The sequence below is a fragment of the Cupressus sempervirens genome, chromosome 5 (assembly GCF_028749045.1).
Source record: "Cupressus sempervirens isolate cs-2001-9-10 chromosome 5, ASM2874904v1, whole genome shotgun sequence".
Classification (NCBI taxonomy): Eukaryota; Viridiplantae; Streptophyta; class Pinopsida; order Cupressales; family Cupressaceae; genus Cupressus; species Cupressus sempervirens.
The window spans coordinates 308,661,307-308,688,390 of record NC_143122.1 but is presented as its reverse complement, the minus strand read 5'-3'; the positions used below and the strand labels follow the sequence as shown (position 1 = coordinate 308,688,390).

At 31.6% G+C, this 27,084-nt stretch overlaps 1 pseudogene; it reads left to right on the top strand.

Moving 5' to 3' along the window:
• LOC149555843 (putative disease resistance protein At5g47280) lies at positions 1-27,084 on the top strand (annotated as a pseudogene).

Below are 27,084 nucleotides of genomic sequence, written 5' to 3'. Positions count from 1 at the left end.
ATGGTTTCCGCCTATGTTCTCGCGCTTGTTCAAGGAGCTGCTGGAGAGGTTGTTAGAGCGCTTCTGTCTAGGCCTGTTGATGCGGGTGTCGATACCCTTCTCTCAGGCTGTCAAAAATTGGGACAATGGGTGAGCAAGGGGTTGTTATGCTTGCAACCCTCATCTTCATTTGCAGACTCATATATTCCAAAACTACCCAAACATAGCGTGGGTTTGGAGAATCAAGTAGCGGATTTGAAAAAGCGGTTATTTGAAGATAATTTCAATAAGATCGGAGTGATGGGAATTGCGGGCAGTGGCAAAACAACCTTGGTTGCTACTCTCTGTAGGGATTCTGATGTCCAACGTAAGTAGACCATATATTTACTCTTTGAATCAAGTAATCTCGTAAAATGCATTTTTTGGGAGTTGCTCTCAGGAGGGATGCTGAAACCATAAGTTAACCATTTACACACACCCACACAAAAATTCGTGCTGAATCAAGGAATTTTGTTAAATACTTGTTTTTGTATTGTCTGGGCTTTGATAGGAATTAGATCTGAGAAGAGGAGGCTATTTTAATGCTGGCCTATATTCGCCCAAGTGCTAGGCAACCTATTTCGTTGCTAGGTAAAATGTGCATCACTTTAGCAATCGGATGCAGGAACTGTATGTGTTCCATTGCACTCAGATAAGCCTATATTCAAAACATCAATCATACCCACAACCTTAACCGTGGTGTGACGAGACAATTTACCTCTGGTTTGTGGCGATCTCTATGTATAGGTTATGTTTCGACCTCCTTTTGAAGTATATAATCTCATGCTTAAGTTAGGCAGCTACTCTAGCATGGAAATCTTCCTTAGTTAGTCAAGCAGGGGAATCCTTTTCCATTGGTATTTGTTAACTGTGTCTCGTCTGCTATTGATGAGCTCTTCATTGTGTGAACCATCTCCTGTTGACAAGGCTGGATAGTCCTCTTCCATCCTCTCCTCCTCACAGTGCCTAAAAATGATTCATGCCTTACTGTGGTTTCTGGATTCTCTTCTCCTTCCCCTCGATCTGTCTTCGCCTCCTCGAAGTTTCTGAACACCATTCATGCCTCCACCTTTGATGTGAAATCCTCTCCCCTTCCCCTCTTTCTCTTCTGTCTTCGTTGAAGTGCTTAAAGGAAATTGAATCCTCAACTTGCTTATGTTAATGCAATCTTCTCCCCCATCTTCTCAATATATCCTCTTCCTCTCCTTCTTCTTAAAGAGCTTAACGGCCATTCATATCTCCTCTCTTCCCTTCAATAACCCCCTCCTCTCCTCTTTTACGCGTATGAAGAGCATTTATTCATCATCTTGCTTTACTTGGTGTAGTCCTCTCTTCTTCCCCTTAATCTGTACTCTTTTCTGCTTTGCTCTCCTCTTCCTCTTAAGCTATCTTGTTTGGTCACTCCTGTGAAGACATCTGTCCTCCCCTTCTCATCTTTGATCCATCCATTCAAGGCCCTGATCTATCAAGACCTTACTATCAGGTCAAGTGGCCAATATGCGGAATACTTATGCTTAGGATAGCTTTTATTTTCACTGGGAAGTGGGCTTGTCCTCTGATATCAAAATGACAAGTTAGAAAATGTTTCCAATGAGGAAGTGGTGTGTTTAGAGCTTCTAGTCTGGTTGGCAAAGTTGCGTGGAGATTTTTAGCATGGCTACAATCCTACGTTAAACTTATAGGGAGACTAGAATGTAAGACCTGATCTCACTTACTGTAGTATGCTCTTTGTGTTCACACTTGTGTATATTGGTAACATCACCGAATCGTGATTAGACTTGCCCGTCAACCTCTCAATAAAGAAGTCAAATTTGAATATCTTGATCCTAACTTACTTCCCAATGCATTCTAACGACAGCGGTAATGGGAGAGTTGATAGAATTCATATATTGCTAGGGTGATTACGAATCTGCATATGTGCTTAACCCTTGCAATTTATTGGCCACCACATCGCAGAAAAAACTGCCCTTAGTAGGAGAAGAAAAACAACACAAATACGATACAGACTCAATGAATTAGAAATCTAGCAAATAAACTTATTTATGTTTGTTAATTAATTACTAATGAGACCTTACTTATACTTGTCTATCTATTGGAAATGACCCTTGCGTTCTTTTCTGATTTCCTTGACCTCACGTTCTCCATTCTTCTTCTCAGAACGTTTTGGAGACAAGATAATTTTTCAAACAGTTTCACAGCTACCAGATAACAAGATGATTCTTGAGAACATATGGAAAATGATTACTGGGGATCAACCGTTGCCTGATTCTCAGAGTGAGAGCATTCATGAGGCTCTTCAGGAAATACTCAGGCTTAAGCGAGAAAATATTCTAGTCATATTAGATGATCGAGGGCCAAATGTTAATCTCGAAGAATTATTGTTTGAAGCAGAGGGATGCAAGATTGTTGTTACAGTCAGGGACAGTGTCAATTCCATACACCTTGATAGCACTCATTATATGTCTTCGCTTGGAGAGGAAGATGCTCTATCCCTCTTTTGTTATTGGGCCTTTGGACAAGAAAGCATTCCAGATGGATGGTTCAACAAGAAACCAGTCAAAGAGGTATACCTATGTCTATCTACGTCTCATTTGTTGATTTTAGTGAACCTGAAGTCTGCTAAATTTGCCATAATACGACATTATATTTTGCTAGCTGATATTGTGTAGATCTGCTATCCATTCCGTGTTTGCAATTTAGGAAGCATGGTTCGTTTAGTTCAATATGTGTAGATATGAAGGCCGCCCTTTGAGATTATATTGGGGCTAACTAGTCTGTACTAACAGGTAGCAAAAGAATGTCTAGGATTACCTCTTGTTTTGGAGGTGATTGGACGTTATTTACATAAATACAGTGAAAATGCATATTGGGAATACGCCTAAAGGCAGCTTTCAAAAGGAAGACGAATCAATATTAGATCTTATGAAGAGGATGTTCTCAAGCGCCTAGCACTGAGCATAGAAGATCTGGACAATGATACAAAAAAATGCTTTTTGGACCTGATATTGGAAATATGATAAAAAGATAGGATTTCAAATGATAGCAAAATGACATAGGTTCGATCTGAAAGTTAGTTATGAAATTAAGATATATGAGAATTGTTTATATAGATTTTTTGAAAATCCATAAATGGTTGAGATCAATTCGGGAAAATCATGATGAATGGACAAGGATGAAAGAGACTGGAGGAAAAATTGGAAAGTTTCCAATTTTAAATTGAAAAAGACAAAGCATAAAATTTGAGATATTTTCAATTTTGGAGAGATAAAGTTTCCAAAAATTGAAAATTGATACTTCAGAATCATTTCTGATTTTGTATTTTTAGAAAAAATAGATTTTTCAGTTTATGAAGATTTTCTAATTTTTAAATTTCAATTTCTCATAAAATTAAGTTTTCAGATTTTAGAAGATTTAATTGAATTAAAACTTCAATTAGATTTGAAAGATGAAATTAACTAGCAGTTGTGCATTTATGTACATGCAACGATTAGCGATAGGAATGATTTGTGTAATTGAATGAAAGGAAACAAAGAACTATTATGGTTAAATTTATAATTATAATTAGATTAGGTTTACAATTTATATTAATATTTAATTAGGGTTAGAGTTAAGTTTGAGGTTACATGTTTCAAGTTGGCCAAGAATAGATTTAGGATTATGATTTAAATATATCTTAAATTTTTAATATCACTTAGGATTAATGCAATAGTACACTAACATTTCTTAAAATCAATTACATAGTGTAAGATTAGGGTTAACTTGTTTATGTGTAAGTATTCAAGTTAGGTTAAAAGCTTAATTTATTGGAGAAGATTTTGGACAATATTGAAAACTCATTATATCTAGAGTAAGGGTTCAATTTCTAAGTATGATTTAATAAAGCTTAATTTTAGGTTAATGGTTAATTTATTAAGATAGATGGATTTATATTTTTAGCAGGTGAATACAATTTTCAATTCATAGACAATATTGAATTAAGTTAGGATTAAGATTATGTTTAATTTTTAAGCCATAGTTAAGGTCACATTGTAGTTACATTATGGTTAAAGTTTGGATTAAGGTTTAGCCCAGGGTTAAGGGTTTGGGAAAATGATTATTGTTAAAATTGGGATTATGATTATAGTTAGGATTGAGGTTATGGTTATTGCTAAAATTTACATAATGGATAGCTCTATAAGTTGTGAGAATATGATGATCTTAGAATACATTATTATAATATAGGTAAATAAATGCTTATATTATGTATTATGTTGAAATTAAAATAAAATAATTTATTTTAAATAAATAAATGGTTTTGAAAATCATGAAAATAAAAAAGAAATAGAAATTAATTTACATATATGACAAACATTTCTAAATTTAAAATTCTTTTAATGTAAAAAATTTCAAATTATAAAATTAAACTATAATTTTTCAACTAAAACCTAGATACAAATAAAATCTCTCTATTTATTAGAGGTATGTAAACAATATTTAATTGCATGCATTTCATTTTTATCTTAATGCTTACTAAATTAAGAAATAGAAACGATTTTATTTTAAAATAGAAATAAATTTCTATAACATATATTCTAATTTTTCTTCTAGTTTGTAAATCATTTCAAATTTTAAAACTAAACAAAGTTCTATATCTATTTCTCAAAATGAATCAACATAAATTAAAAACTAAAAAATTGAAATCTATACTTAAATCTTACCTTTCTATATTTATTTATTTTTAAAAACATTTCTACTTTATTTTATGTTTTTGCATGCATATTGATAAGAAAACAATTATTTTATATTTATACTCTAAACAACATTTGTATTAGAATTTATAAAAAATATAGAAAGTAATCTATGTATATAACAAACTTTTCTAAATTTGAAATTATTTTTTTGTAAAAAATCAAATGATAACATTAAACTACAAATTTAAAACTAAAATCTACTTAAAAAGGAAATATGTCTATATCTATTGAAGATATGTAAACTACATTTTTTCATACATTTTATTTTTATCTTAATAATTACTAAATCCAAAAAATATAAATATATATGTGCTAGATATATATATATTTTAATTTTTCTTCTTCCTTATATATTATTTAAAAAATTAGAATTATATTAAATTATATTTTCAATTTTCTAAAATGAACCAACTTAAATTTAAAACCAAAAAACTAAAAATCTAGACTTAATGCGAACTTTATATATTTTTTAACAATATAAATATTTGTATTCTATTTTATATTTTTGCATGCATATAATTTCAAATTGTAATTGACTTTCAATATTTGTTCTTGATCAACAGTTCTAAATATAAAATCTAGATACAAATGCAATCTTTTTTTATCTTTTAAAATTTTGTATTCTATTTACTTTATGCATTTCAAGTTTTAATTTAAGATAATTTAATTTTTTAATTTTAAAATCAAAATGTGTATATAAATTAACTATCTTTATTATTTTTAAGATTTATTGAAAAAAATATGAATCATTGCCAATATATTTGATAATAAAAATAAGAGATTTTTAAGATCTTTAATAAATAACACAAATTTATGAGTACATATATTTAGAAATGGATATATTTGCAAATCAAATCGAGGCTATTAGAAATGATTTGAATAATATATAAATTGAAACAAAACTAATCTGATTTAATCTTGTTCATATTTATTTTTTGTCATGCATGTATTACCATTTCTATTTGCTTCCTCAACTTCTCTATAATCAATATGCATGCATTTTGTAATTGCTCACTATGCATTTATTACTATATGAAACTTGTCAAACAATTCAAATGAATATATAAACTTGTTATAATCTATATGCATACATTCTGTAACTACTCATTATGTACTTATTATTATGATAAACTTGTCAAGCAATTCAAACCAATATATAAACTTGTCACATTGTAGTTACATTATGGTTAAAGTTTTGATTAAGGTTTAGCCTAGGGTGAAGGGTTTGGGAAAATGATTATTGTTAAAATTGGGATTATGATTATAGTTAGGATTGAGATTATGGTTATTGCTAGGATTTACATAATGGATAGCTCTATAAATTGTGAGAATATGATGATCTTAGAATACATTATTATAATATAGGTAAATAAATGCTTATATTATGTATTATGTTGGAATTAAAATAAACTAATTTATTTTAAATAAATAAATAATTGTGAAAATTATGAAAATAAAAAAGAAATAGAAATTAATTTACATATATGAAAAACATTTCTAAATTTCAAATCCATTTAATGTAAAAAATTTCAAATTATAAAATTAAACTATAATTTTACAACTAAAACCTAGATACAAATAAAATCTCTCTATTTATTAAAGGTATGTAAACAATATTTAATTGCATGCATTTCATTTTTATCTTAATACTTACTAAATTAAAAAATAGAAATGATTTTATTTTAAAATAGAAATAAATTTGTATAACATATATTTTAATTTTTGTATTAGAATTTATAAAAAATATAGAAAGTAATCTATGTATATAACAAACTTTTCTAAATTTGAAATTATTTTTGTATAAAAAATTAAATGATAACATTAAACTACAAATTTAAAACTAAAATCTACTTACAAAGGAAATATGTCTATATCTATTGAAGATATGTAAACTACATTTTTTCATACATTTTATTTTTATCTTAATAATTAATAAATCCAAAAAATATAAATATACATGTGCTAGATATATATATTTTAATTTTTCTTCTTCCTTATATATTATTTAAAAAATTAGAATTATATTAAATTATATTTTCAATTTTCTAAAATGAATCAACTTAAATTTAAAACCAAAAAACTAAAAATCTAGACTTAATGCGAACTTTATATATTTTTTAACAATATAAATATTTGTATTCTATTTTATATTTTTGGATGCATATAATTTCAAATTGTAATTGATATGAAAACAATCTTTCAATATTTTTTTCTTAATCAACAGTTCTAAATATAAAATCTAGATACAAATGCAATCTTTTTTTTATCTTTTAAAATTTTGTATTCTATTTACTTTATGCATTTCAAGTTTTAATTTAAGATAATTTAATTTTTTAATTTTAAAATCAAAATGTGTATATAAATTAACTATCTTTATTATTTTTAAGATTTATTGAAAAAAATATGAATCATTGCCAATATATTTGATAATAAAAATAATAGATTTTTAAGATCTTTCATAAATAACATAGATTTATGAGTACATATATTTAGAAATGAATATATTTGCAAATCAAATTGATGCTATCAAAAATGATTTGAACAATATATAAATTGGAACAAAACTAATATGATTTAATCTTATTCATATTTATTTTTTGTCATGCATGTATTACCATTTCTATTTGCTTCCTCAACTTCTCTATAATCAATATGCATGGATTTTGTAATTGCTCACTATGCATTTATTACTATATGAAACTTGTCAAGCAATTCAAATGAATATATAAGCTTGTTATAATCTATATGCATACATTTTGTAACTACTCATTATGTACTTATTATTATGATAAACTTGTCAAGCAATTGAAACCAGTATATAAACTTATGGCATTATAATAACTGCATATATGGAAAAAAAAATTGAACATGCACGGAAGATAAAATAACCAAAATTGTTGATAGGAAATCCAATAGACCCTACACAATGTAAGAAATGAGAGAAAAAATAGGTTAATTGATAAACATTTAAGTTAAATAGAAGAAGAAATAGAAACTTTGGAAGAAGAAATAAAAGTTAGAAGCTTTCCTACAAAAGTAACAATGATAAAGGAAACTCCTAAATTTTTTAACTGAGTCTTTTAGATCAACGGAAAATGATAAAACCATGAAGTCTTACAATATTTTCGTCTAGTCTTACAACATTTCCATGCAAAAAAAGCAAATTGAGGAGCAAAGCTCCCACAATAAGCCTATTGGCTTAATTAGAAATTGAAATTGATGTGAAATGAAGATGAAATTAAATTAAATTGAATAAAGCGGAATAGATTAGTTAATTTAAAAAATCAATAATTATTATTGAAATTGTGGGAAATTGAATTTAATTAACTGATAATGATCAATTAATTAAAGGTTAAATAATTAAATAAATTTAATTAATTTAATTAAAATTAGGGAATGATTAAATGATGCAAAGATTTGATTATAGAAGAAATAAGATGATTAATTAATAATTAAAAATTTAATAATTAATAGAAGAATAATAAGCGTGTTAAACGTAAATTTGCAAGTCTGTCCATTTTTGGGTGTCTACAATTAGACCCCATATTAGTGAAAAAAATAATTGTATACATACACATGTACCGAAAAGAAATAGAAGTGATTTAAGGATGCCCAAATCCTTAACTTTTATTAATTTCTTGATAGCTCTGCCTTTTACCTCACATTGCCTAGGGTCCTCACATTCCCCATGACCCTAGTGTTAAATTTTGTAGCGAGCAAGTTGTCTATCCCTACTTAAATAATTATTTATTTTACCGAGAACCTTGGTTAATTAAATACTTGTTTAATTATTAGATGCTTACAACCAATTTAATTATGGTTGTTAAGATTTATTTTATCTCAGCCAATGTTAGTCGTTATTTTCTTTTCAAAGAGAGTAGAATAAAAGGAGGGCTAGGTGGTATTTGTAATCATCAAGTTTGAAGATCAAGTCTTGAAGACAGATTTGTAGTAATAGCATATGCATTTGCACTGTTAGTAGATCAAGTAGAAGATCAAGTTTTGTGAAATCATTTGCAGTGAAAGTGAATAATCTTATAGCGGAAGTGAGGGCGCAATGCTAGCATTGGGATAGTAGTGGGGGATATCAGCGGGAGACATTGGGAGTTTGTCAAAGTTATGCCAGTGAGAGGCAAGGGATTCTTTTGTAAATCTTATATTGTTGAAGATTAATATATTTTCCATCTAAAGAACTGGTTTTCCCTTAGGGGTTTTTCCAAGGACAATTTTGTTCAAAAATATTGTGTCACTATGTCCAAATTTCTTTTCACATAATTTTTGTGAACTTGCAATTGTGTTGTTATTCAATATTTGGTTGTGAATTAGTTTTCGACAATTAAATAATCTTTCAAGATAGGAGATTAATAATCAATGATTGCAATAGCTCTTTTTCATAGAGTATTAGAGCAATGTTGAGGGTAAAGAATGTTAGGATTAACCTCAGACATAAATAACAATTACATGAAAATATAACCAATACCAGAAAATAGTAGATTGTATAAAAGAGAACACAAGACAACAAGAGTTAACGTGGTTCACCCAATCCTTGGGCTATGTCCACCAAAAAGAAGTCCAATATTATTATTATCCAGTGATTACAAATTAATTATGATTCGTGATCCCTTACATATCAATACTGTCACAAGAAGCTACAAGATCACCATTCATCATGAAATCCCTAACCCTAAGCATTTTTATACAAGCTTTTGTTGTTTACAAAATTAGTGCTAGAATAATAGAAAAATAGTAGCCTGTGCCTTTTACAATATAGGGGCATTTTTTATTTTTGGGGGGCATTGCCTCTTGACCCCACCCTGTCATGTGATAGGGAGCACACTTGGGGTGCTACCCTAGGACCTTGCAGGGGCGCTACCCTCAACCCCCCGTAGAAATAATCTATCCTAGTAAAGAAATTAAGGGTTTATTAAAACCTGATCTCTTTAGATTTATTATTGCTTTAATCCCTTAAGATGGCTTCAGCTTTTGTGAGAGATCAAGATAGATTGGATGGTGCCTCAAATTTTGGTGTCTGGAAGGCTAGACTTTCTTTATTGTTGGAAGAGAATGGTATTAACAATTATGTTACCAGTGTTGTACCTATACCTACAAATGTGACACAACTTGCAACATACAAGAAGGATGATGCCAACGTGAGGATGATAATCCTTGATGGTCTCAAGGATCATATTGTTCCACATATCTTAGAGCTGGATACATCAAAGAAGATGTGGGGTGCCATTTTGAATATGTACCAGAATGCTACCACCAACATGAAGATGATTCTTAAAGAAAAGTTGAAGAATACCCTGATGAACCAAAGAGAAGATGTCACAAGTTAGCTCACCAGGATTAGACTTGTCAAGGATGAGTTAACAGTTGTTGGAGATAGTCTTAGTGATGACGAGCTAGTGAGAATAGCCCTAAATGGGTTTACTAAGTAGTGGAGTCTCTTTGTTCAAGTTGTTAGTGGACGATGCACCTTATCAAGTTGGGATCGACTATGGATTGATTTCACTCAGGAGGATTTTAGACTATGTCTTGTCAATGAGGCCAACAAGAGTCAAAAAAATGAGGTGGAACATAAAAGTGTTGCCCTAGCAGGAAAAGGGAAACAAAAGAAGGGGTCTAGCAAAGGATCGAATTCAAAAAGTGAGAAGAAAAAGGAACTTTCTAAAGTCAAGTGCTTTGGTTGTCATGAGTATGGTCACTAAGTCAATGATTGCTCAAAAAAGAAGAAGGCAAAGAAGCGGTTAGCAACTTCAACAAGTGCAAAAGAACTCGCTAGTAGAATGGAAGATGAGTTTGCACTCATAGCTTGTTTGGTTAGTCCAACCTCACAATTTTTTTTATATACAAATGAGGCATTATTTCATGTTATACGAGTTAGAGAGTACTTCTCCAATTATAAGGAGAACACCAGTATCCACATTTCTATGGGAAACTTGTCCAAACTCAACCCAGTTGGGAAAGGGATTGCTTAGTTTTAAATGGAGAATGGAAAGATAATTCCACTTCATGGTTTTTTGCATGTTCTTAGCTTAGGTATGAATCTGATTTCTGTATATGTTCTTCAAGATAAGGGGTATAGTGTACTCTTTAGAGGGACTCATGTGTTGATTAAGCATAAGGATTGGAAATCACCCATAACTATTAGAATTAAGAGTGGTCGCCTTTATAGGTTGTAGTTTGATACTCCTAAGGCACTCATAAGTAGAAATAATCCTAGAGATCTTTGAGAGTTATGACATAGGAGGATGGGCCATATTCATTGTGGAGCACTTAAATTTCTTTGTGAGACAGTGATAGGTGTTATAGAGGTGAGCACAAAGCATGATGATGTATGCAAGGGATGTGGGTTGGAAAAGTTTGTGAAAGCATCATTTCCAAGGAGCGATACCAAATTTGAGGGTGTTCTTGATCTAGTGCATTTAGATGTATGTGGACTGATGTCGATGAAGTCTCTCAAAGGATATGAGTACTATGTTTCTTTTATTGATGGTTTCTCCAAGAAGACCTAGATATACTTCTTGAAGACCAAAGATGAGGTTTTTAGTCGATTCTAAGAGTTGAAGGCTCTTGTGGAGAATGTGACAGAAAGAAGATAAAGGTTCTTTAGTCAGAAAATGGTGACAAGTACAAAGGAAACATCTTCCAAGAGTTCTGTACTAAGGAAGGAATCAAGAGAGAGTGGATTGTTCCTTACAATCCACAATAGAAGGGAGTTGCTGAGAGGGAGAACCATTCTATATCAGAGGTAGCAAGGGCTATGCTACATGACCAAGACATGCTTGACTATTAATGGGAAAAGCATGTAGTACAACAATTTACATTAAGAATAGGGTTCAACGCAAGGTGCTAGGGAAGATGATACTAGAGGAAGCTTTCACAAGAAAGAAACCAAATGTTGGTCACTTTAGAATATATTAGAGTTTGGCATATTCTCATATTCCAGGTGATACACGTACCAAAATAGATCAGACAATAGAGAGGGGGTACTTTGTTGGGTACAATGAAACCTGAAAGGCATATAGGATTTTTAATCTATGGATTAGAATAATTATAGTTATACGTGATGTTAAGTTCATGGACGACAAGATATTTAGAAGGTCCAAATTTTTGCTTGTAGATGATCAGAGTGAGCAACCAACAGAAGCTCCAAGACCTCTAGTCAAGGGTAACAAAGCTCAAGTATAGTTACTAGTACGAGCATAGACTTAGGTGGTGAAGATTCACAGAGTATGGAGTAACATGCGAAATAGGAAATGCATCTAGAATACTTAGAGGTTGATAGTTCATCCTCTATAGTTTGCAATAGGAACCATGAGGTTCAAGAGGCACAAAGGGATACTCAGGAGTTTGTGGGATCTCCTAAGAAGAGTACTATACAATGGAGGCAACCATCGAAGTTCAATGACTATGTGGCATTAGTTAGTCAATTGATAGACAATGAGCCTTCCAGTTATCAGGAGGTTGCACAACATCAAGTTGAGTATGGGACTAGATATGTTCAAGGTGAAGGTATCAAGTTGATGGGCTATATTGACACAGATTGGATAGGCAGTGCGACAGACATAAGGAGCACTTCTATAATGCCTACCCCTACTTGACTTTTCTGATTTCTTTTGATTGGACTCTTTTAGGCATGTTCTATTATTATGTTTTATAATTAGCGGTGTTAGATTACCGAAATTGATTAGTTGTATTTCATATTTAGTTGATATCTATTTATCTCTCTCTCTCTCTCTCTCTCTCTCTCTCTCTCTCTCTCTCTCTCTATATATATATATATATATATGTATATATATATATATATATGTACATATATATATATGTATATATGTACATATATATATATATATGTACATATATATATATGTATATATGTATATACATATATATATGTATATACATATATATACATATATATATGTATATATATATATATATATATGTACATATATATATATATATGTACATATATACATATATATATATGTACATATATATATATATATATACATATATATATCTATATATGTATATATATATATATATATGTACATATATATATATATATATATATATATATATATATATATATATTGAGGTACTTAGTGCCAATTATTTTACTTATTGAATGATGTTAGTTAGATGAATGATTTTTATGCGGTTTCTAGGGATACTTATCCCATAGTTGCATGTGTATGGTGTGCGTGTATGTTTTCTTTATGTTTGATGTTTCTGATGTGGTTGAGGAAGGGAGTCGTACTCACCTGATAGTCAAGATTGGCACGATGAACCACTTCCTGCCATTGCTTGTTTAGTTTAGAATATTGTGTTTTTACATGTGTGGATTTTATGCAGATTATAGGTACCAGGTATCGAATTCCCTGAATTGCCAAGATGAGCACACCTTATCATAGTATTTCAATGGTATAAGTGGGGATATAACTCTTGAGTCCAAATCCTAAACCCTAAGCTAATTATCATAGACATTAGGACAAATATTCGAGTTAGTTGACACATCCAAATTTTTCAAGTGACGTGAATTCGTGATTTTGACCCTGGTGTTTGATTCAAGTGCTCTTTGCCTTCAGTTGAGTTGTCTTTTTTTGTTTTATGGGTATGTGGTGATTTTCTGTTATAATTAAATCAAATTAAAATATAATTTATGATTTAATTTAATAAAAAATTTATAAATAAATTTGATATTCAATTATATTTAATTAATTGAGAAATTAATTAAATAAAAGAATTAAATTTAAAGATTTTATTAAAGTTCTATTTTGACGTATTTATATTTATTTAATTTAATGATAATTATTTAGGAGTTTTATTTTAATAATAAACCCTAAATAATATTAATATTTAAGTTAATAAATATATTATTAAAAGTGTCTCGTGGATTAATTAAATAAAAAAATTAAATTTAAATCTTTTATTAAAGTTTTATTTTTGATGTATTTATATTTATTTAATTTAATTTTAATTATTTAGGAGTTTTATTTTAATAATAAACTCTAAATAATGTTATTAATTAAGTTAATAAATATATTATTAAAAATGTCTCGTGAATTACTTAAATAAAAGAATAAAATTTAAAGATAAAGGTATAGTTCTAATTTTGGCATATTTATAATTATTTAATTCAATAATAATTTATTTAAGAGTTTTATTAATAAACTCTAAATAATATTATTAGTTAAATTAATAAATATGATATTAAAAATGTCTCATGGTTAATTAAAGTGATAAAAAAATTAATTTAATAAATATATTTTAATTTAAATTGTTTAAAGTTGTCGCATGAAAATTGTATATAGAAAATTCAATATTTAATTAATTGAAAAGATAATTAAATAATATAATTAAATTTAAAAGATTAAATTAAAGTTCTAATTTTAGCATATTTATATTTATTTTATTTAATAATAATTATTTAAGGGTTTTATTTTAATAATAAACTCTAAATAATATTATTAGTTGAGTAATAAATATTATTTGATTAAAAAAAAATTATTAGAATATGTGAATATTTGATTAAATAAAGCTAATTAAATTTATTATTTAAATAAAAAGTCTAAATTTAGAAAATTGGTTAAAGAAAGATTAGACTATGATGTTTTTAAATTAATTAGAAATAAATTAAATATGTACTTCAGTTTAAAATATTTAGTTTAAAAGTCTAATTTAAGAAGTTGGATAAAAATAGAATCAAAAGATTAACAGATTAAATATTAAATATTATTTTATTATGATTATTTAATTGATAAATATTAAATTAGAGTTGCATTTAAATAATGAGCGCTAATTATTCTTATTAATTTAAATAATAAACTATGCTTTAAATAGTGCTTGCACTAATTAATAAGTGGAGGAAAAGAAAATATAAAAGAATATTTTAATTAAAAAGTTTATTAAATGTGCATGAAAGAATTAAATTTAAAAGATTTGATCAAAGTTGTAATTTAGGCGTATTTATATTTATTTAATTTGATAATAATTTATTTAGGATTTTTATTTTTAATAAACTCTAAATAATGTTATTAGTTAAATTAATAAATATTATATAAAAAATCGTCGCATGATTTGATAAGGGAGAGAAAGCTTTAATTTAATAAAGTTTATTTTAATTATATTGCATAAAGTGTGTGCATGAAAATTAAAACATAATAATTAAAGACAAAGGCTTTTCACATGATTGCATGATCAAAGCCTTGATTTGGGGGAAAATCTCTTTATTAAAGAAATTAGAGCTCATTTCTAGATACACAGGTTTGTAGGAGCCAATTTTTGAAAATAGGGTTTTCAAAGGAAAAGGAAGATTCTTGTGTGTTTGTGCGTTCATTGTTTTAGCATCATATCCATGTAGGATAATGTTGGTTTGTGCAGTAGTTGCTCATTTTTCAAATTCATGTCTTCTTCATGTCTGTTGTGTTTCTATTTTTAGAAGTTCTTTGGGTTGAAACTCTTGTTTGAGAAAATTGATTTCTATTATAAAATTGTTTGTGATTTAATCTAAACACTTTTAGTAAATATTGAACTTTAGGTTTTTCAAAACCTAATGAATTATGAAATTCACTTTTGTATGCACTTTATGTAACGTGTGATTTACTGGTGTTTGGGTTTTCGGGTTTGACTTAGATTTGGCGAGTCAAGATGTTTACCAGAGGCTTGAGAGTTCTATATTGTGATGTTATGATGATGTTTTGATCTCGATCTTTTATACTCAACCACAGTAATGTGTCTAGTATGCTCTATGAGATGTTTTGATGCATTGATTTTCGCTTTCCAATGTTCAAGGTTTTGCAAATCTTCATTCTAAGCCTTACCGACTTCAAGACTGGATTCTATTTTGCCCTAGCGCAGTTCTCATAATCTCGACACAAGTAGCAGCAATTATTTGATTACTTCACTCTATTGAAAGGCACGTTCATTCTGTATTTATTTTTTAAACACCCCCATAGTTGTGAATATTACAATTACCTTCTCCCTCACTAGATTATCTCTTTGATTTTATCTTTGAAGTCAATTCATTCTAAATTTATTAATAACAGAGACTTCAAATTCCTTTCTTTCGATTTGTCAGAATAGTGTACTTTGTTTTGGAATGCTTGCAAATGATATTCTGTTGTCTTTTACTTAGCTTGCGAAATAATCGCATGGTTATTATGTTGTTTTAAGGCAAATCGTATTCTGTGGCTTTATGCTTAAGGTCGGTTTGGTTCCTGGAATTTAAAAAACTGGAATTTCTATGAATCTTGATTTAGACAAATCAAGGTTTTGCAAATCTTCATTCTAATTTTTGGGATTTTACTTAAACGGTTTGTTTCACTTGGAAGATGCATGTGAAGGCACATTTTTATGAGTAAGCTTAGAGTTGAAGACAAATTTCAAAAAGTAGTCCAATCTATTGTTTTCACACTCCTTAAAAGACATAACCAGGTTTTGATTTTCAATTCCTACTTGCTAGTAGGAAGTTGGAAAACTTGGTTTTGAGGCAAAATTGGAAGTCCGGTTCGTTAATTCCGTTTTGCCAATTTTGGAACAAACACAAAAAATTTCAAATCCGGATTTAGAAAAACCAATCCCTATCATCTTCCAAGAACCAAATGGACTCTTAGCCTCATATTCTATGAGAAGAATACTCCTGCTGCTTCTCCTTGGAACACCTTTTTATTGTAATAAGAATCTAGTTAACTTGGTGGAAAGCAAGCAACTTAGAAGCAGAGAGGAATGTTGAAAGACAAGTGATGCATTTGTAGCCGAATCTAGGGATTCTCGGACGGGTTGGTGACAATCGAAATTAAATCCCACGCAACAAATGAGGTGGAATATTATATTCAAAATATTAATCTCATTTACAATTTTAAAGTATGGATGATTAATCTAAACATTAAAGGGAACTAGAAAAATATTAGAGAAGCAAAGCCTATGCTGTGAGAAATCATGTGACGAACTTCTTCTTCATGGCAATATTTCTCCTTCATGTAAAAACTATTGCTGATACAAATCACTACAATCTCCTCAAGCAACTTCTCATTTTAATGAAGATCGCCCATGCATGAGGTTCGACCTATGGAAAATTCAAAATCCTTGAAAACAAAAAACCACTATCAATTGGATAAGATAAATCGAAAAACCTTTCCCAACAACCAGGAAATTGCATTTCTGGTGCGAAACCCAACTTGAGCAGCCCGAACATCTGTAGGGAGAGTTAAACAAGTCGAAAAAAAACCCTTTGCTTTTGTCGACAATGTGAAAGAGGTCGAAAAACATTGTTTATCTCCAACGCGAGACAAATCTAGTGGGTAGTGCCCACATAGGGAATTCCTTATCAATTAATTAAAATTGTTAGTACATGAAGAATATAGTATCACTAAAAATTATTATATCATTATTTTGTGCTTACAATGATAAACTAGTAAGTTTTTAATAATAAAATTATTTTTTAGATATAAGTTAATGTGAATAAATTAAATTGTAATTAATTTTTTTAATCATTAATAAAGTCTTTATATTAATACTAAAAAAGAAATTATATATCAAGATATGCCATTAGAGGCAAGAAGACCCTTCCATATGTCATGGACATATCCATGCCAACCTAGTGAAAAAAAAAACCTTCAAAACAAAAATTGCCACCCAACCCTTTACATACATCATAGCAAAATGACCACATAATTTACATAAATATGATCCATACACCTAGACTTCCAAAACCAAACCAAACGCTACTCAACCTAAACTTGTTAAAACCACTTCCCTACATCTTTTTTGGTAAAATTTAGAAACCCAATGCTTGGCCTAACAACACCAGCCTTGCAATAAGCCTACCTCTGACCAGAATCTTTCATATGAGAAGAAGCAAAGACACATCAATGCTTGTTCCAGAGACATCTATAAACTTAGCTAGGGAACCCATCACCAGATCAACACTTGGCCCAACTCCCTGGTAACTAGAGGCATTTGAATCCATAGACAAAAAGCCACCCCCAAAACAAGGGGCTTAACTGACACACTTGAACCATTGACTAATACTAGCAAAGAGTAGGCTCAACCCACTCTTAGCCAATAGCCTGAGCCTAATGCATAACAGTGTCCCTAGGCTATTGGCTAAGAGTGGCTAGGCCCATGTTCGTATGAGTCGATTAAGCCTGGCCCCAACAGAACCAACACCATCTTGCTCAAAGCTCCTCTTACTCTGTCTTACCAAAATTTGCCTTCAGATTCTCAACTTCCTATCCTCACCCATAAGCACATTTGACTTCTAGGTTGTCACTTTGGACTTCCTCACCACTCAGTACGTAATGAAAACCTGATCCAACTCCATAGCATGTGAGAACTCCAGCAACTTGCACCACCCTTTTCGAGAAAATGGGAGATGTACTTCAATAAGAGCGCTAGCCGACCACACTGGTAAGGGTTGCAACTCACTTGGGGCACCACCAATCATCCACTGAGGTTGATTTTCCATGTGGATAATAACCCCCAACTCTGCCATTATGAAAATATCTTCAATTCTGCCACCCCACTTCGGCTCTACACATTCTCTCACCAAATACATCACCTCTAGTTTCAAATAAACCATCGTAAGTGGTAAAGCCAAAAATAGAGATGAAATGTCCAAATTTGACCTTGGATGTTAATCTTTTTGTAGATATTCTTCACTAAAAAATAACTTTAGCGCCTCCTAGAAAAATTCTCCATCAAATATGAACACAGTCTTGAGCCACATGGTTGAAATCAACCCCTTGAAGCATAGGATTTTCCCATCTGTAGCCAAGGATAAGTTTGCCTCCATCTTGCCACTACACCTCTCTTTCGTGCCTCAAATTTTTAGATAAAAATAAAATTTGGAAGGTGAGTATTTCAAAGTTTGTGACAAGGAACAAATCCTAATGTTAACTACCATTATTACCCAATCTTGCCAATCTACCACACCTGCCAAAACTATGGGTACTTAGTCATCTACTATCTCGTCTACCTCCATTTGCATAAGGAATGTCTACTTTTATAGATTTTGATGCAATGGTGGCATCAGTTTGTACAGGTCTAGGTTGCAAAAATCCTCCTCTAAAATATAAATTTTCAAATTAGCTCCCAACTTTGACAATGTGTATGCCACCTCGTTAGCTTCCCTTATTACATGTGATTAATATAATTCATCAAATTTGTCCAACAAACTTTGTATCAACATGCCATGTTTATCTAATTACCAAGTTTCCATTTCACCTTGGGCGATGTCATTCAACACTATTTGCGATTCACCTTCCAAATGGATTCTTCGACCCCAATTCTCATGCCCAACAATACTACTTCTACTACAACTAGACACTCAGCCTGATTATTGGTTTTTCTACTATCCTTTTCATTGCTATTGCTAGTATTGCCAGTCTCATCCCTAACAACTACACCAATCCCAGAGGGTCCCAGGTTTCCTTTGGAAGTCCTTTCCAAATTGACTTTGATCCAACCTTCCTCTGGGACCTTCCACAAATTCTTTTCTTGTTGAATCTAAGAGGATTAACCCCACAAGATCTATTAACATGAAAATTATAAGTAATTTATAATTTTCAATTTAAGTAAAAAATTTAGTTCTAAAATATATTTTAAATATATTAAATATGTTATTTAATTTTTTTTTTTTTTATATGAATAAAATGACCATTTAAAAAACCTCTATGTAAAAAAATTGTTTCAAAAAATTAATAGAAAAATAAAATGAACAAAATAGCACAAATAAAGATAAGAGAAAACAATAATTATAAAAATTAAAAATTAAACTAGTTTAAAAATTAGAATTAAAATAATCTAAGAAAGAAACTAAATTAATTTTGAAATCAAAAAATTAAATTAATTAGCAAAATCAACACGAATAGAAGTAAGAAAATAAACTCAAATAATTACAAAAACTAAGAACTAAAGACTTGAAGGCTTGAGTGCTTGAGTGCTAGTGTGTGTGGGATGATGTCATGAATGCATGATGCAAAATGGAGCAAATGGATGGGATTATAAAGGGTTCAAAGTGAACTTTATCCCACAAGTTGACTAAACCTTAAATAACTCCTTAAATCAATCCTTGAACAGGGCTTGAGAGGGGGACAAAAATGGGTCTCAAGCATGGATGCACATCGTGTTGATCTCTAAGCCCAAGTTTCCTATTAGTCTCTAACACTTAGTCATTTCCATGGTAGTGTTGGTCAGTCATCACTATGGCTGAGCCATCTAGAGAAGGTCAAGCTAGAAAGGACTTGTTTATATTTCTTCACATGTCGAACAAGTAAAAGGTTGTCAAGTACCCCAGTAGAGAAAGTGTCAGGATGCCAAGTAGTAGAGTAGATATTGAGAATTTGGAAAGTTAATTAATGTCGATTGAATTAGTATATGTTGAGCATATAGAAGCTGAGTGCCAACATGAATGTTAGTTATGATTGAGCATTAGAACATTCAAGTGCCGAGTAAACCAGGTTCTACATATGAGTTTGTAATGATGCAAACACTTATGTAAATCATTTTAGCTAACTTCTACATGATATTGAATGATTGTAGAGATAGTTAAGGAGAAAATTACACATTTTGGATGAAGAAATTAATCCGAAGATAAGCATATTAACCAATCAAAAAATTAGAAGGATTAAATGACAAAAAGATGAAATATGGATCGTTGATTATGATCTACAACTTTCTACAATTATCTATTTAAGGGGGGGTTCTAACCATAAAATCATTATGTGTGATGAATGGAGAAGTGGAGGAGTGAAAAAACTTAGACCAGAGTAAGGAAAACTAAGTCAGATAAGAGATCAGACAAAGCAACCAAAGTAGTGAAGGATGAAACAGAGTATATCAGATAAGGAGGTCAAATAGAGATATTGAAGAGAGGAGATCCATAAATATCTTTTAGAGCAAACCAAAGGATCAAGTACTAAATCAATTTTAATATACTAAGTCAGGGAAAATTTCTTAACAAAGTGGTTTTAGTAGTCCTATTTAATTCTTCTAATAAAGTCCTTACTTTATTGTAAGTATTAAATCCTTCAATTAAGGTATGACCTAATAGTCTTAAAAGATTTTAATAGAGCATACCTCTAACAGGGTAGATCATTAGATATGATCAAATTGTAGCCCTAACAGGTGAACTTTTATTATTGCAACAATAAAGAGTTATGCGTTTCATCCAAGGATAACTTTAGGAAACCCCCTACCCAAAAAAATTATAAAGTGTTGGCAAATCCATCATTTTTCAAGAGGAAAAAAAATATTTTCACTTGGAAAAATTTTCAATGTACAAAAACTTTGTTTTAATTGACTATTTTTTTCCAATGTGGAAGAATTTCATAAAATCAGTGTTATTAATTCCTTTTTTTTAGTAAAATACATAACTTAGGAAGCAATTTTTTCCCTCTTGAATGGTAATAATATATAAATTATGAGGTGGTGTTTCCCCATTCGATGGAAAAAAATACATAATTAATGAGGCAATTTTTCTCCTTAGCTGGAAAGGGTACATAATTATTGAGGCAATTTGATGGCTATTAATGCAAACAAATGTAACACATTGGTGAATGTTGTACAACTTGTTTTCAAAGCATGTGAAACATGAAAATTAATTTCCTTTTGGCATTAAATGAATGCTTTATAAAACCAAGTTGCTGAGAAAAATAAGAACGTGTACACAAAGCACAAGGTTTTCTCTAGATTAACAACTGCGGTTGGGAAATTTGATGAGCATCCCAGGACATAATATTCATGAGCATCCAAAAGGACAGGCACCAGACCCTATAGTGCACCTAGGGTAGGTTAAGTTTGAAGAAGATTAGTATGATATTATTAGTAGCATGATGAACATTATGTGGAATCTCTAGATAAATTATCCTAGGTATATCAGTGACCAACATGAACTAGAATAGGAGGTAGAAAGGGAGGTGTTGGACCAAGCAATTCATGATTTGTGATGACAAAAGAAGCTCAATCCACATGCTGCAACCATAGAACACCTTGACAATTTATTGGTACTGTTTCAAGCTATGTGGTGGGTACTTCATTAATTTCTTGTTTCCCAAATCATTTTGTAAATTTTTTGGGAAAATTCTACAAATTAGTTATTAGTTACCAAAGGTACTGAAGCTTGTATGCACCCCTTCATTTTCTATAAGAAGGGGTACCAAGACCCTTTGGGACTTGTATTTATAGGATATACAACATATAATACGTACAGTTATAAGTTATTGTACTTTGTGAAATGTTCATAGAATATAATTTATAAGGTTATGCAACTATTTCAATTTTCTAGCTTGATTGTACTCATATTTTTCAAATTAATATAAATCTAGACTATTTTATGCCTTACTGCATGATATTTGATCAAGGTATTTTTTGCCTACTAGAATTCATCTCGAAAGGCCCTCCTTGTTTGGAAAAAAGTACATATTAAAATGTATTTCGTAACAACTACAAAATGGAAATGGGTAATAAATACAACACAGTGGAGTTGTACCAAACAATAATATATCGTTTGATGATTAGATATCAATGTTGGAAGTCTTATTTCGGGTCGAATGCCTGAAATGAAACATTGATCTAATTTTAATTTCTATAATGGTGAGAAGTGTCTAATATCCTCACCACCACCTCCACTTCACACTTGCAATGTGAGTTGGCATTAATTATATGTCCCATCACTATCAATTACATTCCCTTTACCTTTCACTTCAAATGATTCACTTTTTCTTCGATTTTGAAGAAAAATTATAAACTATAATCCTACATATGTGGGAAAAATTATAAATTTGCTTGCTCACTCCCTAAATAAGTGCCTGTCCTAATCACCCCCGATATGCTAACAAAATGGTTTTCGCCTATGTTCTCGTGCTTGTTCAAGGAGCTACTAGAGAGGTTGTTAGAGTGCTTCTCTCTAGGCCTGTTGATGCGGGTCTCGATACCCTTCTCTCAGGCTGTCAAAAATTGGGACAATGGGTGAGCAAGGTGTTGTTATGCTTGCAACCCTCATCTTCATTTGCAGAATCATACATTCCAAAACTACCCAAACATAGCGTGGGTTTGGAGAATCAAGTAGGGGATTTGAAAAGGCAGTTATTTGAAGATAATTTCAACAAGATCGGAGTGATGGGAATTACTAGCAGTGGCAAAACAACCTTGGTTGTTGCTCTCTGCAGGGATTCTGATGTCCAACATAAGTAGACCATATATTTACTCCTTGAATCAAGTAATCTCATAAAATGCATTTTTTGGGAGTTGCTCTCGGGAGGGATGCTGAAACCATAAGTTAACCATTTACACACATCCACACAAAAATTCATGCTAAATCAAGGAATTTTGTTAAATACTTGTTTTTGTATTGTCTGGGATTTGATAGGAATTAGATCTGAGAAGAGGAGGCTATTTTAATGCTGGCCTATATTCACCCAAGTGCTTGGCAACCTATTTCGCTGCGTGGTAAAATGTGCATCACTTTAGCAATTCAATGCAAGAACTGTATGTGTTCCATCACACTCAGATAAGCCTATATTCAAAACATCAATCATACCCACAACCTTAACCGTGGTGTGACAAGACAATTTACCTCTGGTTTGTAGCGGTCTCTATGTATAGGTTATGTTTCGATCTCCTTTTTAAGTATATAATCTCATGCTTAAGTTAGAGAACTACTCTAGCATGGAAATCTTCCTCAGTTAGTCAAGCAGGGGAATCCTTTTCCACTAGTATTTGTTAATTGTGTCTCATCTACTATTGATGAGCTCTTCATTGTGTGAACCATCTCCTGTTGACAAGTCTGGATAGTCCTCTTCCATCCTCTCCTCCTCGTAGTGCCTAAAAATGATTCATGCCTTAATGTGGTTTCTGGATTCTCTTCTCCTTCGCCTCGATCTATCTTCACCTTCTCGAAGTTTCTGAACACCATTCATGCCTCCACCTTTGATGTGAAAACCTCTCCCCTTCCTCTCTTTCTCTTCTATCTTCATTGAAGTGCTTAAAGGCAATTCAATCTTCAACTTTCTTATGTCAATGCAATCTTCTCCCACATCTTCTCAATATCCTCTTGCTCTCCTTCTTCTTAAAGAGCTTAACGGCCATTCATATCTCCTCTCTTCCCTTCAATAACCCCCTCCTCTCCTCTTTTATGCGTATGAAGAGCATTTATTCATCATCTTGCTTTACTTGGTGTAGTCCTCTCTTCTTCCCCTTAATCTGTTCTCTTTTCTACTCTGCTCTCCTCTTACTCTTAAGCTATCCTGTTTGGTCACTCCTATTAAGACATCTGTCCTCCCCTTCTCATCTTTGATCCATCCATTCGAGCCCCTGATCTATCAAGACCTTACTATCAAGTCAAGTGGCCAATATGCGGAATACTTATGCTTAGGATAGATTTTATTTTCACTGGGAAGTGGGCTTGTCCTCTGATATCATAATGACAAGTTAGAAAATGTTTCCAATGAGGAAGTGGTGTGTTTAGAGCTTCTATTCTGGTTGGCAAAGTTGCATGGGGATTTTTAGCTTGGCTACAATCCTACGTTAAACTTCTAGGGAGACTAGAACAAAAGACCTGATCTCACTTACTGTAGTATGCTCTTTGTGTTCACACTTGTGTATATTGGTAACATCACCGAATCATGATTAGACTTGCCTGTCAACCTCTCAAAAAAGAAGTCAAATTTAAATATCTTGATCCTAACTTACTTCCCAATGCATTCTAACAACATCAGTAATGGGAGAGTTGAAAGAATTCATATATTGCTGTGGTGATTACAAATCTGCATATGTGCTCAACCCTTGCAATTTATTGGCCACCACATCGCAGAAAAAACTGCCCTTAGTAGGAGAAGAAAAACAACACAAATACAATTCAGACTCAATGAATTAGCAATTTAGCAAATAAACTTATTTGTGTTTGTTAATTAATTACTAATGAGGCCTTACTTATACTTGTCTATCTATTGGAAATGACCCTTGCGTTCTTTTCTGATTTTCGTGACCCTTGCGTTCTTTTCTGATTTCCCAGACCTCATGTTCTCCATTCTTCTTCTCAGAACGTTTTGGAGACAAGATAATTTTTCAAACAGTTTCACAGCTACTAGATAACAAGACGATTTTTGAGAACATATGGAAAATGATTACTGGGGATCAACCGTTGCCTGATTCTCAGAGTGAGAGCATTCATGAGGCCCTTCAAGAAATACTCAGGCTTAAGTGAGAAAATATTCTAGTCATATTAGATGATGTGGGGCCAAATGTTAATCTTGAAGAATTTTTGTTTGAAGCAGAGGGATGCAAGATTATTGTTACAGTCAGGGACAGTGTCAATTCCATACACCTTGATAGCACTCATTATATGTCTTTTCGTGGACATGAAGATGATCTATCCCTCTTTTGTTATTGGGCCTTTGGACAAGAAAGCATTCCAGATGGATGGTTCAACAAACAACCAGTCAAAGAGGTATACCTATGTCTATCTACGTCTCATTTGTTGATTTTAGTGAACCTGAAGTCTGCTAAATTTTCCATAATACGACATTATATTTTGCTAGCTGATATTGTGTAGATCTGCTATCCATTCCGTGTTTGCAATTTAAGAAGCATGGTTCATTTAGTTCAATATGTCTAGGATTACCACTTGTATTGGAGGTGATTGGACGTTATTTACATAAATACAGTGAAAATGCATATTGGGAATACGCCAAAAGGCAGCTTTCACAAGGAAGACGAATCAATATTAGATCTTATGAAGAGGATGTTCTCAAGCGCCTAGCACTGAGCATAGAAGATCTGGACAATGATAGAAAAAAATGCTTTTTGGACCTGATATTGTTTCCTAAAGTTAAAAAAATCCCTGTTGATGCTTTGTTTGATATTTGGATTCATGTTCACAACTTAAGCCTAGAGCATGTGTCGATGATTCTTGTTGATCTCGAAAAAAGAAGGCTATTGAATTTGGTACAGCTAACTCATAATTCAAGGTGAGTGTCTTCTTTTAGATTCTTTTGTTGAAATTGCGCTGAAATATGTAGCAGAAAGATATAGATAGTGATCATCAAGCCGAAAGAGTAAATCGACCATTTCTTCCAGCATGATCTAAATGGAGTTTGGACATGTAATCATTTTACTTCAACTCAAAATTTTTAATCATTGAGATGTTGCTACTTCATTTTGAGAACTTGAAAAATATGTCTCACTGAAGATTGAATGCAAATTAACTCTTGCTTTCCCAACAATTGTGAGATATATTCAGTTGAACATGATATGTTGCAGCGTTTGGCTATTTATTGTGCGGAATCTGGAGACAACAACCAACATGACAAGATATGCAAAAGGTTGAGATTATCTCCATTCTCTTGCTGGGAAGATCCCTCACATGGAGATATAAAAGCCGCTGAGATTATTGCCATTCGCACAGGTTGATTGCTTTAAATTGGTTTATTGATATTCACAAGTATCAGGCTTCAAGCAAATGAGTGGGGCCCATCAAAATATATATATTCCTTCTTTAAAAGGTTTTGAATACTTTTGTAGGTCCAATGAAAGAGAATAAATGGCCTAAGTTGGAGTTTTTGGAGGCCCATGCTCTTGTATTGATATTTCATGGAAATGAATATTTCCTTCCACCATTTGTGTAGGAAATGTCTCGGTTGAAAATTCTTATCATAATCAACCAGAAATCCTATAGGGCTAAAATTGACGGCATGTCAACCTTTAGTTCATTGGTTCAACTGAAGAGCCTTCGGCTTGAAAAATTCATTGTCCCTGATCTAGATTATTTTAAATATTTAGAAAATCTCAGGAAGCTCTCACTAAGTCTCTGCAGCACTGATAAGGGACGATTGGACATTGAAGTGTGCTCAAAACTACTTAAACTTGAAGAGATTAATATTGACTACTGTGAGGATATTGAGGAATTTCCTGTTGGTATTTGCAATTTCACTTCACTGAAAACACTGTCTATAACAAATTGCCATCAACTTCACAAGATTCCTGAGAATCTGGTGAAGCTTGCAGGATCTCTTCAAGTGCTGAGCTTAGTTGCTTGTCTGAATCTCAAAGAACTGCCAGCCTAAATTTATGAACTTGGAAATTTACATTTCCTTGTCAAGGCTTGGAGGCTCTTCCACGTGACTTCAATAAGTTGGAGAGACTCAAAATTCTCAACATGGGTGACTGCAAAAAAATCAAGAAACTTCCTAGAATGGTTAATGGCCTTACGTCTTTGTCAGATGTGATCTGCGACAAGCAACTGAAAAAAGAGTGGTTTCGTTTCTGTGAGTCAATTAATGTGATAATTGCAGAACCAACATTTAGCTTAGAGTTTCTAGACACATAA